The following is a 12,053-nucleotide window of genomic DNA, read 5'->3' as shown; positions in this document are numbered from 1 at the left end:
ATATTTTATCTCACTGTTCTGAAATGTGGACAGAAAGGAAGTTTAGGGCTGGAGAAGAAGAGAATGAACATTTCCACTGTAACAAAGCACTTCTCAGAGAGGACTTTTTGACTGCTACTCCACCTCACTCCATAAACTTTTGCAGCTGTTCCTGTCCCTGTTTATATAATATTCAGATGTACCTGAAAACCAGATTATATGTTCAAAGTTTTATCTGCAGTTAGGAACACTGTCATGAGCTAATGAACTGCTTGGAGAAAAGTTAAATTCTGCTCTCTCTCTCTCTCTCTCTCTCTCTCTCTCTCTCTCTCTCTCTCTGTCTCTGTCTCTCTTTCTGTCTCTCTCTGTCTCTCTGTTTCTCTCTCTCTCTCTCTCTCTCTCTCTCTCTCTCTCTCTCTCTCTCCCCTTACTCCCCACCTTTTCCTCCCCAAAAGCTATTCCAAGTCTATCTGTCAAGAAGAATATTCAAGATGTTGAAAAAGGATGCTAATCTGCTAATTTTTTAAAATGTTTTTAAATCACAGCTTCATTCTAGCTACACTTTCATTAACAGTTCTGAAATATCTGTTTTGTTAGATAGCAACGTGCCACTTAATTACTTTACTCTGTGAATGCAAATTATGTAATAAACTGACGCTAACTTCCTTAACCAGTTTTTTAAGAAGGAAAAGAATTTATTCTAACTGTTCAATATGCTGGGGTGGAGTTTTCTTCAGTGAAGCCTGCAAAATTTCACAGATTCTAGTCAAGTCATTTTCAACTTTGCAAATAACTTGATGTTAAAATGCATTTTTTTTCCCTCCTGAACCATTCACATTATAACATTCGTTTTACAGCTGAGGTTTTTATTCTGTTAGACTAACTCCTTTCTGACACATGAAGAATTTGACAAATGTAGTTACATAAAATTTTTAAAATTGAGATATTAAGAATTTTTGCATGACTATATTACATGGTTATATTAAATCTCTAATGGCTCATCTCACCATAATCTTTTTTGAAAGACTTCAAAACTCTGCATGTTTTAGGAAATATATTCTGACATATAGGAAGATAAAAAAATTATTGAAGAAAATGAGTGATGTATACATTTAATTTTCTTGTACTATATTCAAGTTCATGAAATATAAATTAATTATACTATGTATCTAGTACTGCAATAGGTACTGTGGGGTATACCAAAGATGAAATGATACATTCTCTGTTCTTAGAGTTTACAATCTCCTTGAACAGATTTATCCAGATACCAATTCCTTATAGAAAGGCATTTTCTCTCTTTTAGTTTAAGGACTAGTAGAGAGGTAAAGTAAATTGCCCACAGTCATACAGGTGGCAATAATAACAATAACAATAGGTAATATTTATAGAGTGCTTTAAAATCTGCAAAGGACTTTACACTTGATCTTCACAACAATGCTGTGAAGTAGGTGCTATTATTATCCCCATATTACAGGAGAGAAAATTAAAGCTGAGAAAAATTAAGTAATTTGTCCAGGATCACACAGCTAGGAGGAGTCCACATACAGGTCTGCCCTGACTCCAAGTCTACTGATCATGCCACCAAACCAGGATTCCAACAAAGTATGCCCTCTGGCTTATGTGATCTTTCCACTATACCATTCACAATCCTTCAAACCATCCTAGCCATTCCCATATCAACTTCACATTCCACCATGCTTATCTGGAGCTTATCATCATAAGTTATGAGTTCTGAGACATCTGAGAACTGCCCTTTAACCCATGGTCTTATCTCGTGTCTTTCTTTCTTTCATACATACCAAAGCAGCTCTTTACCTTCTTTAAAACATTCATTCATTTAACTTTTCCCACTTCACTTGTCCATCAATTCCCTCCTTGCTTTCTTAGACTCCTTTCCTATCCCACCCTTGACTGGAAGGCTTATAGATTATTCATATCTATGCCTATGTATCATGAATATTCTATGTGAAAACCAAATTGAGAGGTCCTGGAAACATGAACTACCGAATGATGTCACCAAAAATGTAATTGGTTATATTTTAATAGGGTTAGCAATGAGTCAATAATTTCAAAAATCACCATCTGCCCCAAGTAGAAATAAACTCTTTGAGAGAAGGAAATATTTTTGATTTGGTCTTTGAATCTTCAGGGTCTCATTAGCCCAGGGCCTTTCACAGAGCAGGTATTTAATACATACTTGTTGAATTGAATCTAATTGCTTCTCTTTTTCAGTCATTCGACCACTTCCAAGTCAATCTGCTGGTCCTCTACTATCCCTACATTTCTGGATGGCTTCTTGCTACCCTGTCCCCAAGTACATTATGAGACTTTGTTGATTGACTTAATTGAAATTGCAGCACTCTACTGATAGAGTAACCCTGCCAAAAAGGGAAATAATATTAGCTTGGCATGAATGGTTTCTGATAAATCCGTACAGTCTCATTGTGATGATCACTTTCTATTCTAAATGCTAAAAGCCTGGCCCTGGGGGAATACTTCAGAGTCTGTAGGCTATAATAATAATGAGAGGTAGCCAAGATATAGCACTTTAAGGTACTAAAGTGTTTACTTATCATCTCATTTGATCCTTACAACCATCCTATGATTTAGGTGCCATTATTATCCCAGTTTTGAAGATAAGTAAACTGAGGTGGAGAGGAGATAAGTGACTTACCCAGGTAGTGACACTTACTGGGACAAGATTTGAACACAGGTTTTCCTGATTCCAAGTCTAGCAGCTCTTGTCTACTACACCATCCAGGCACCATTTTACCATGTAATTACCTAATTATCAAATGACTCAGGTACATCAGGGTTCTTCAGTTTTTAATATAGGGGATTCCCCTACATCTTTCCCACGTGTCCATGTAAATAAATGGGCTGAGAAAAAGGATCAGAGTCAAGCACAGCCTAAGCCTAGGACGTTGTCATTTTTTTCAGCTACCAGTTAAACCACGTTCTTGGTTCCTGGATGCGCAGATACAATTGCTCCATGTCTGAAAGAAGCATTGTCCAGTCTGGAGGGAGGAAACCTGTGGCCTCAAGGATACATGTGGCCCTTTAGGTCCTCAAGTATGGCCCTTTGACTGAATCCAAACTTCACAAAACAAATCCCCTTAATAAAAGAATATGTTCTATAAAAGCTGCGCTCAGTCAAAAGACTGTACCCAAGGATCTAGATGGCCACATGTGGCCTGGAGGCTACAGGTTCTGCACCCCTAGTCCAGCCCTTTACATTGTCACTAGAGGGAAGGAGGAGAGAAAGGAGAACAATACTGACAAACTTAGAGTAATGGAGGAAGGATGCTGAGGAAATTCATATTAGGTGACCTGTCTTCACAGTAATGCAGAAGGCTTCATCATGATCTATAAATGTGAGTGGTGGGACCTCATCCTTAGCTGTAGGGTTAAGTAGTGGGGCTACAGTTGATGGAAGGATGAGAGCACAAAAGGTTGTGAACAGCATCTGTGGGAAATTAGATGCAGAATTCATAAAGGTAGAATAGCAGGTTGAGAAGAATAGGAGTAACCGTGAAAATCCATTCAAGGCTACAGTGTATGAGTCTGTAGTGGGTGAATCACCTCTCTGGGTACACACCAACCACAGAACCAGAACAGAACTATAGGATGGTGAGGATTAACCTAGGGATGAGGATTCACAAGTTGGGCATGGTGGAAAATTAGGAAGGCAAATAATTATAGCTGCTGAAATTTTTAAGGTGCTAGACCATGTCTTGACCCAAGACTGAGCTTGGAAATGAGGGATTCTGAGTAGAGAATTGGGAGAAAATGAATTGAAGTACATTATAATTTCCAGATGAGAAAAGTCAGTCTTAGAGAAATAAAGTGATTTTTCCCAAGTTCTCACAGTTGGTTTGTGGCAAAATTGGGCCTAGAAACTGAATCAATGGGTCAATGATCTTCCTGATATACCATGTTGTCTTCTGTGGTCTTCATATACTTCTTACACCATACTCCCCAACATGTACTCTTTGATCCAGTAATACTGACCTCTTGGCAGTACCATGAACAAAACACTCCGTCTCTATGCTCCAGGCATTTTCTCTGGCTGTTCCCCAAGCCTGGAACAATCTCCCTCTTCCACTCCAACTACTGACCTCCTTGGCTTCCTTTAAGTTCCAATTAAAATCCCAATTGTACAGGAAGCCTTTTTCAACCCCTCTTAATTCCAGTGTCTTCCCTCTGTTAATTATTTCTTGCTGTTCAGTCGTATCCAACTCTTTGTGATCCCATTTGGGGTTTTCTTGGCAAAGATACTGGAGTGGTTTAGCCATTTCCTTCTTCAGCTCATTTTACAGATGAGGAAACTGAGGAAAATAGTGACTGACCCAGCATCACACAGCTAGTAACTATTTGAGGTCACATTTGAACTCAGGTCTTCCTGACTCCAGATTCGGTTTTCTATCTGTCCAGCTAGCTGCTCACAATTACTTACTTATTCTCTATTAGCTTTCTTTGCATATGTTTGTTTGCATATTGTCTCCCCCCATTATATTTTAAGCTCCTTGAGGGCAGGGACTGTGCTATGCCTCTTATGTATCCCCAGCACTTAGCATCATTCCTGGCACATAGTAACTGTTTTTTGATTGCTTGGTAAGTATTTATTAAGTCTGAATGGGGACAGTTCAGGCAAGTGTTCAGGCATGATCTCATTAGTAATTCAGTGCTACTGCTTCCTATAATTAAACATTTTCAGGGATGAAAAACCATTCCAATAGTTCACTTCAGGTCACCCCTAGTGTCTATACCAGCTTTTAGAATATTCTCTGCCTGTTTCCAATCCAACCATATGGAAACTTGAGGGAGTCTATTTCCAGCCATGCATTCATGAGGGAGTGGGGTTGTATTATGTAATATCAGAAAGTCTTCTAATTGTGTGGTGAGCCAAAGAACTGATTGATGACTCAGGGACTGCTGAGCAGGAACTGAGTATGAATACCAAAGGTGGGACCCACCCATCTCTTTCCTTCTTCAGAGTGAGTGAAGCAGGGTTCCTTTGAGCTTCTGGGTGGGGGAGGGACAGCTGACCACGTTCTTTTACCTTGCTGTCATGTGTCTATTGGCACATGGTGTCAGTCTTACTTTGCTCTCTCCTGATTTTAGGTGGATGAATATTTCAAGTGGGGAGTGCCCAAGTTACCTTGTGAGGCTGAGAGATCCTGAGGTCCCATCAGATTCCACTGGTGACCAGAGTTGGTAGTACGGTCCACTAGGGCTGGTAGCAATAGCCACAGGAGTTGAGAGGTGACTAAGTAATAATTTTGAGACAAACATCTCCAGTGTGGCAGAGAATCGAGGGTGACAGCTGAGCAGTCTTGCCTAGAAGCAGTTGAGCCCAGAAAGGAGCTAGCATACAGCAACTGAGCAAATTGCTTGACCCAGCCCTGCAGTGCCCAGTCCATTCAAGACATCCCAGCCTATGAGGAGCAAGACCAGCTGATCTGTCTTTCCAGTGAAGAAGCCATGCCTTGTGTGGAGCCATCCCAGATGAATACTGGAGCAATTCACCCATCACCACTGCCAAGTCCCACAGCAAACTTCATGAAGACTCCACAAAGAGCCAAAGCTCGGAAAGTACCTCTTTGCTTCACGTGTTCTTTACACAGGTCCCTGATTACCATTAGACTTTTAAGTTTGCGACCGCTATTGCCAGGGACCTTGTGTTTGCAAAGGGAGTGTGAATTCTGTTTGGAGAAATGCTTTTAAATAAACACAGTGGCTGGATCCAGAAGAAATGACATTGATTATACCTTTTAGGCATACAATTTCTTGGAGAACCCTCAAAAACCTATTAATAACTTCCTGTACTTAGACTATAGATCTGCTTCACAGGGTTGTTGTGAGGATCAAAAGAGGTAATATTTATAAAGTGGCACAGTGCCTGGCACATAGCAAGCACTTAACAAATGCTTGCTTTCTCCCTTTCCCTGTGATGAAGTAATGCATTTTCTCAATACTAATTTCACTGGATCTTGATCAATGACTTTGAATGAACCTCAGAGTTCAAGATCATCCAATCGCCCTCATTTTAACAATAACAACCACTATTGGGCCCAGAGTAGCTGACTCACTGACCCTCTCCTTCTCCATTTAGGAGACCCTATCATTTTGGAACCCACCCACACTCAGACTGTGTTCAGTTAATGGGAAAAACTGACCATCTAAAGGGAAGGTTTAGGATCTTTCATGTACTCTGGCTCTTTACACGTATACCCCTTCCCTGGGAAAAATTATTTGAAGTCTACATTTGGCTCCTGTCCAAGGTCCCCCAGAAAGGGGAGAGTAGAAAGGTACTCAATGTACAATGTAAATCACATATAGGACAGCTATTTTTTTCCTTTACACATAAAGGAAATGCTAAGCACAAAAAATTCACAAGCATATATGGAAACAAAAACTTAAATAAGTAGCAGTAATTTTAAGTACTATTCCAGTCTCCCTAGAGGTAAATTCCTAAATGTCATAACATGAAGCAGGATTCCTGAATCAGCATTTCACATTTCACCTTGGCTCTTACTATCCAAAACACTCTCTCCAGATCTCTGTCTCCTGAGAAGCTAGGTCAGGTGTAGGACTCAATGTCCTGCTGCTGCTCATGTTGTCCAATGTAGAAATTCCTCTGGCTGTCAGTCAGTCAGCTTTGACTGAGGGCCCAAAGTCACAAAGTTCCCTACAAAGCTGAAAACATACCTCAGGATTACTGCTCATCACTTATACTCAGGAGATAAACAAAAATAGAAGAGGCTGTCCAAAACCCAGGCTCAGATGTGCCTAGTCAGGACATGCACTTTAGTCGCCATAGTGCCATGCTGCCTGGGGGGAGGAAGAGAACCAATCTCCTGTCCCACCTTTCCAGAGACAGGCTCAAAAAGGCTTGACAGCTTGGCTGATGAAGAGAAATACAAACAGTGGGTAGAGTTATTCTTTATTTAATGCCCACTGACTCAGTGGTTCTTGCTGTAAAGTGGTCTATAAAGCACCAGACCTTTTCAGTGTTGAGCCACGTGTGTCCCCAGAAGTTGGCAGGTCAGAGGCTCAGCAGCCCAAGGCAGTATAGACCAGGGAGGCCTAAAGTTTGCCTCCTTTTAAATACCGGTAAGCACAGGAAGGAAGTGACTTTACAAAAGCCAAACAGGTAGTAAGGGTCCTAGGAACTTGAAGCTATTGTATCATGCTGCCTCCCACTGGCATGAGCCAGTTCCTTCCCAAAATAGTTTTGTACTTCCCCCAAGCCAAGATGAATGGAAACTACTTCATTTAAAAAATATATATATTACACATTTACAATACAGCTTCTGAGTAATCATAATCTCTAAGAATGTAAGGTAACTTCAACTATGGCAAAGACTTTATATCAAAATATTGTGGAAATTTTGTTGTTTAGTCCTTTAGTCATGCCCAACTCTTTGCAACACCATGGTCCATAGAATGCCAGGACCTTCTATCCCCTACTGTCTCCCAAAGTCTGTCCAAGTTTGTGTTCATTGTTTCCATGATACTATCTGTCTCTTCCTCTACCATTCCCTTTTCCTTTTGCCTTCAATCTCTCCCAACATCAGCATCTTTTCCAGTGAGTCCCATCTTTTTACTATGTGGCCAAAGTATTTAAGCTTCAGCTTTAGTATTTGACCTTTCAGTGAATAGCTTGAATTAATTTCTTTAATTATTGACCGGCTTGATCTTGCTGTCCAATGGACTCTCACAAGTCTTCTCCAGCACCACAAATCAAAAGAGCCAATTCTGCAAGCTCAGCTTTCCTTATAGTCCAACTCTCACAGCCATACATTGCTACTGGAAAAACCATAGCTTTAACTATACATGGATCTTTAACAGCAAAGTGATATCTCTGTTTTTTCGGCATGTTGTCCAGATTTGCCATAACTTTCCTTCCAAGGAGCAAACAGTCACCATCTGCAATGATCTTTGAGCCCAAGAATATAAAATCTGACACTTTCCATTTCTTCTCAGTGTCAGACTTCATATTCTTTTATATTTTTATATATACTTTATTATATGTTTTTATATTTCTTTATATTATTTATATATTTATTATATATTTTATATTTCTATTCTATTTTATAATATATAATATCTATATATTATATTTTTATTGCCATTTCTTCTTCCTTCGTTTGCCAGGAAGTGATGGGACCAGTTGCCAAGATCTAATTTTTTTTTTGCTGTTAAACTTCAAGCCCCTTTACTAATTACTGATACATCTAAGTAGACTATGGAAGACAGCATGGTACCTGGAAAAGAGCTCTGTCTCTGGAGCCAGAAGACTGGCTTCAGATCAGGTATCTGGTGTTTATTGGGTATTTGGCCTTAGATAGGTCCTTTAACTTCCTTGTGCCTCAGATTCCTCATCTGTAAAATATGGAGGTTGGACTACATTGTCTCTGAGTCTGTTCCAGCTATAGATTTGTGGTCCTTTGAACATCCACATTGTACTTATGGCTTTGCTTGAATAAGGCTGCATATCAAGTGATGTGGCCTGCAGTGACACTTCTTTTACTTCCATATGATGGATTTTGCCATTTTTCTTGCAGAATCTAAACATTACTAAGTAGAGTGTTGATATAAAGGTCTGAAGCCTAAGCATGACTAGGTATATCTAAACTGATTTTCAGGGAAAAAAAAAAACAAACTCCTTATCCCTGCTCTGTTTCCAAGAGCCCTTTGTGATATGTACAGAATTGTTATCAGAAGCACTTCTTTTCGTTTCTTTGATATATAGTAGTGCAGTCTCACTGACCAGGGCCTTGTCTTGAGCTAAAAAAAACAAGAGGTCAGCTTTGCTTAAATAAATAACTCTTCAGAGGACTTCATTGTGCATTGTAAAAACAAGGCAATCCTTCAATATTTCATGTTGAGATAAATGGCATAGTCCTTCAGTTTAAGTAGCAATGTCTTCATTTTTAATGATTCCAGCTCCAGATTTAATGATTAAATCTCTGATCATGACTAAGGGTGCAAATGAGAAGAATGCTTTTGATCATCCCACAAAGTTATCCAACATCTCATTGTTAGCCAGCACAAGGGCAGTGAGGCATCTCATTCTGCTTTTTGTTTGGGCTGCTCAAAGGGTCAGGTGCACAGAATGCTTCTCTTCAGAACTATCTATTTTGTTTTCAGTATACAAGGGAAGTCTCCTTGAATATTAACTCAAGGAACTTGGCTAACTAACTTTAAACTCTTTCATATACTTCCAAATAGCCATCTTAAGTACAGGGTCTGCTCAGGTGCCAGGCTGACCAATTTTACTTGAGGCTGTATTCAAATTGTTTACTTTGGACAGCTTTAACAGGACCCCACTCTCTGTCAGAAAAGGTTTGTTCAGTTATTTTTCAGTTGTATCCAACTCTTTGTGACCCTTTTTGGGATTTTCTTGGCAAAGGTATTAGAGTGGTTTGCCATTCCCTCCCCAGCTCATTTTACAGATGAGGAAACTGAGGCAGCTATCTCTTCTTCAACTAATTCTCACCCCTCCTTTCCCCCATCCAAAAAAGAGAGATTGTATTTAAGACAGGCAGAGAAAAGAAACACCAAATTTCTGAATCAGGGTACCTAAAATTAATATGAAAGAATATAGTGCTCCATTTGGAAACTTATTTTAAAAAGTATTTGTAAAAATGGATCTTTTCTCATTCACAGGGAATTCTCTCATTTAAAGAAAAAAATGCAATGTCTAGTCTTTGTATTTACCTGGTGAGTCACCACATATTCTCAAAGAGCCACGAAGGATTTAATTAAAGGAACACAGCTCCAATACAAAACTCAGCACTGTTGGGGGGATTCAGAAAACTTAGCAACCCTATTAAAATGCCATAGCATCACCAGGTACTTTACAAAAGATATACAATTACTTAATAACTGTAATGCAATATGTAGTCCTAATATAATGACTAAAGGCAAAGAAAAACAAGTAATTACAACTGCAAAGCAATTGACATCTATTTTTTATAAGATTATAAAGGATTTACCTTCCTTGGGTATTAGTTGCTTCCTATAGGAATCTATGGGGAAGAATGTAGATGTGGAAATTAAAACAGAAGGAAAAGAATGTGTGTGTGTGTGTGTGTGTGTGTGTGTGTATTAACATTTTACACAAAATCTCAAATAAAGTTGCCTTATCACCTTCTTATATTAGTGAAACAAGAATAGGACTCTTCCTCTAAATTGTTAGAGCTATCAACTCTAGTATATTACTAATCTATATATAAAGCTGTGGGTTTAATATTCTAATGCTTTTCTTCTTCCCTACTAGAACCAGGCATGTGTGGGTAAATGTTTAACAATTGACTCTCTAGGGGAAAAAAAAAGTACATGGGACACATTTTAAATCTAATCTTCATTATTAACATTTTTTCCAGCATTTTCTTAAATCTAGATAATCAGGAAAACAAAACAAAACAATAAATCAAGCCCTAGTTTGTAGTGTTTAGAGATTTCCAAGGCATAAATACTCACACTAAAAATTTAACAATTGACTCTCCCTGTATGAGCCAGTTCCAGTACACCACTGAATAGCTATTGATAAAATTGATGACTCTTCAGTTATGGCTTCTAGGTCACCTGGCCAGAGACACAATTAAGGAAAGCTTTCATACAGATAAGATTTTCCTGAAAGTATTTTTTTCTGGTCTATTTTAGTCTAGGACAGAAATACAACATAAAAACAATAGGAACAAGAAGCATCTACTGCGTGGTAGGCACTGTGCTTGTGTTCAGTGCTTTTTCAGCCATGTCAGTCTCTTTGTGACCTGATTTGGGTTTTCTTGGCAAAGATAATGGAATGGTTTGTCATTTCCTTCTCCAGCTCATTTTACAGTTGAGGAAACTGAGGCAAACAAGGTTACGTGACTTGCCACGGGTCACACAGAGAGTAAGGGTCTGAGGCTGGATTTGAACCCCGTGAAGATGTGTCTTCTTGATTCCAAGCCCAGGGCTGCAGTCGCTATGCGTTGTAGGCATGGGAATACAAACACAAATTCGAGAGGCTTCCCTCCAGAAGCTTGGACTGTCTTTCTGGTGGCTCCCCTGAGAGGACATCACCTCCACCGCCCCAAACATTCTTTTTGGCTGTAAGGGCTTTTGGCAGGTTGCCCCTAAAATCTGAATACATTTCCTTGAAAAGCTAACGAGGGATCGTGGACTTAGAACTGGAAGAGACCTTGGGAATTATCTAGCTCAATCATTTCATTTTACAGATGAGTAAACTGAGACCCAGAAAGATTAAGTGATTTGCCCAAGGTCATACAGAGAGTAAAAAGGGAAAGCTGACATTCAAACATAATACCAGATCCAGTGTTCTTTTCCACTGTACCACAATGCCTTAGGAACTGATGGTCTCTGACTTTAGTTAACATCCTGCTGCTAAGCTTCTTATCTGAGGCAGCTGGTGGCACAGAGAATAGAGCACTGGGCCTGGAGTCAAGAAGATTTGAGTTCAAATTCTGCCTTAGATACTTAACTAGCTATGTGACCTCAGGCAAGTCATTTAACTCATGATTGCCTCAGTTTCCTCAACTATAAAATGGGGGATAATAACAGCTCCTATTTCCCAGGGTTGTTGAAAGGATTAAATGAAATAATATTTGTAAAGCATTTAGCACAATGTTTTCTTTCTTCCTTTAACTTCAAAGTAGGAACCAAGCACGGTGTGTAGAACCTGAGGCAATTTCAGAAAACTGGAAGGCCCCACATCTGACATCAGAATGGTGGTCAGTATTAATATGGATCTTTAATTTCTCAATAGTTTTCATTCTTACACTGAAATGTTCTCATATAGTTAAAGCTAGATCTGCAATAAGAATTTTAAAAGAGACTTGAGGAATATTTTAGAGTCATTTTTATTTATATAAGTATGAGGTTTCTTTATTTTTGTTTCAGAACTCCTTGTTCTCTGTTTGACCTTGGTTAATTCAAAATTAGGTTCGTTTTGAACTCAAAACTTGGCATTCACGAAAGCTTAAATGAGATATGTGATCTCTTTGCAATAGTGAAACCACTTCATTAATTAAAAATAAGATAAAATAAACATAGCCCTCTCT

This window comes from Phascolarctos cinereus, unplaced genomic scaffold (assembly GCF_003287225.1).
Source record: "Phascolarctos cinereus isolate Bilbo 61053 unplaced genomic scaffold, phaCin_HiC Scaffold_4;HRSCAF=312, whole genome shotgun sequence".
In the NCBI taxonomy this organism is placed as follows: domain Eukaryota; kingdom Metazoa; phylum Chordata; class Mammalia; order Diprotodontia; family Phascolarctidae; genus Phascolarctos; species Phascolarctos cinereus.
This window is presented reverse-complemented; position numbering follows the sequence as displayed.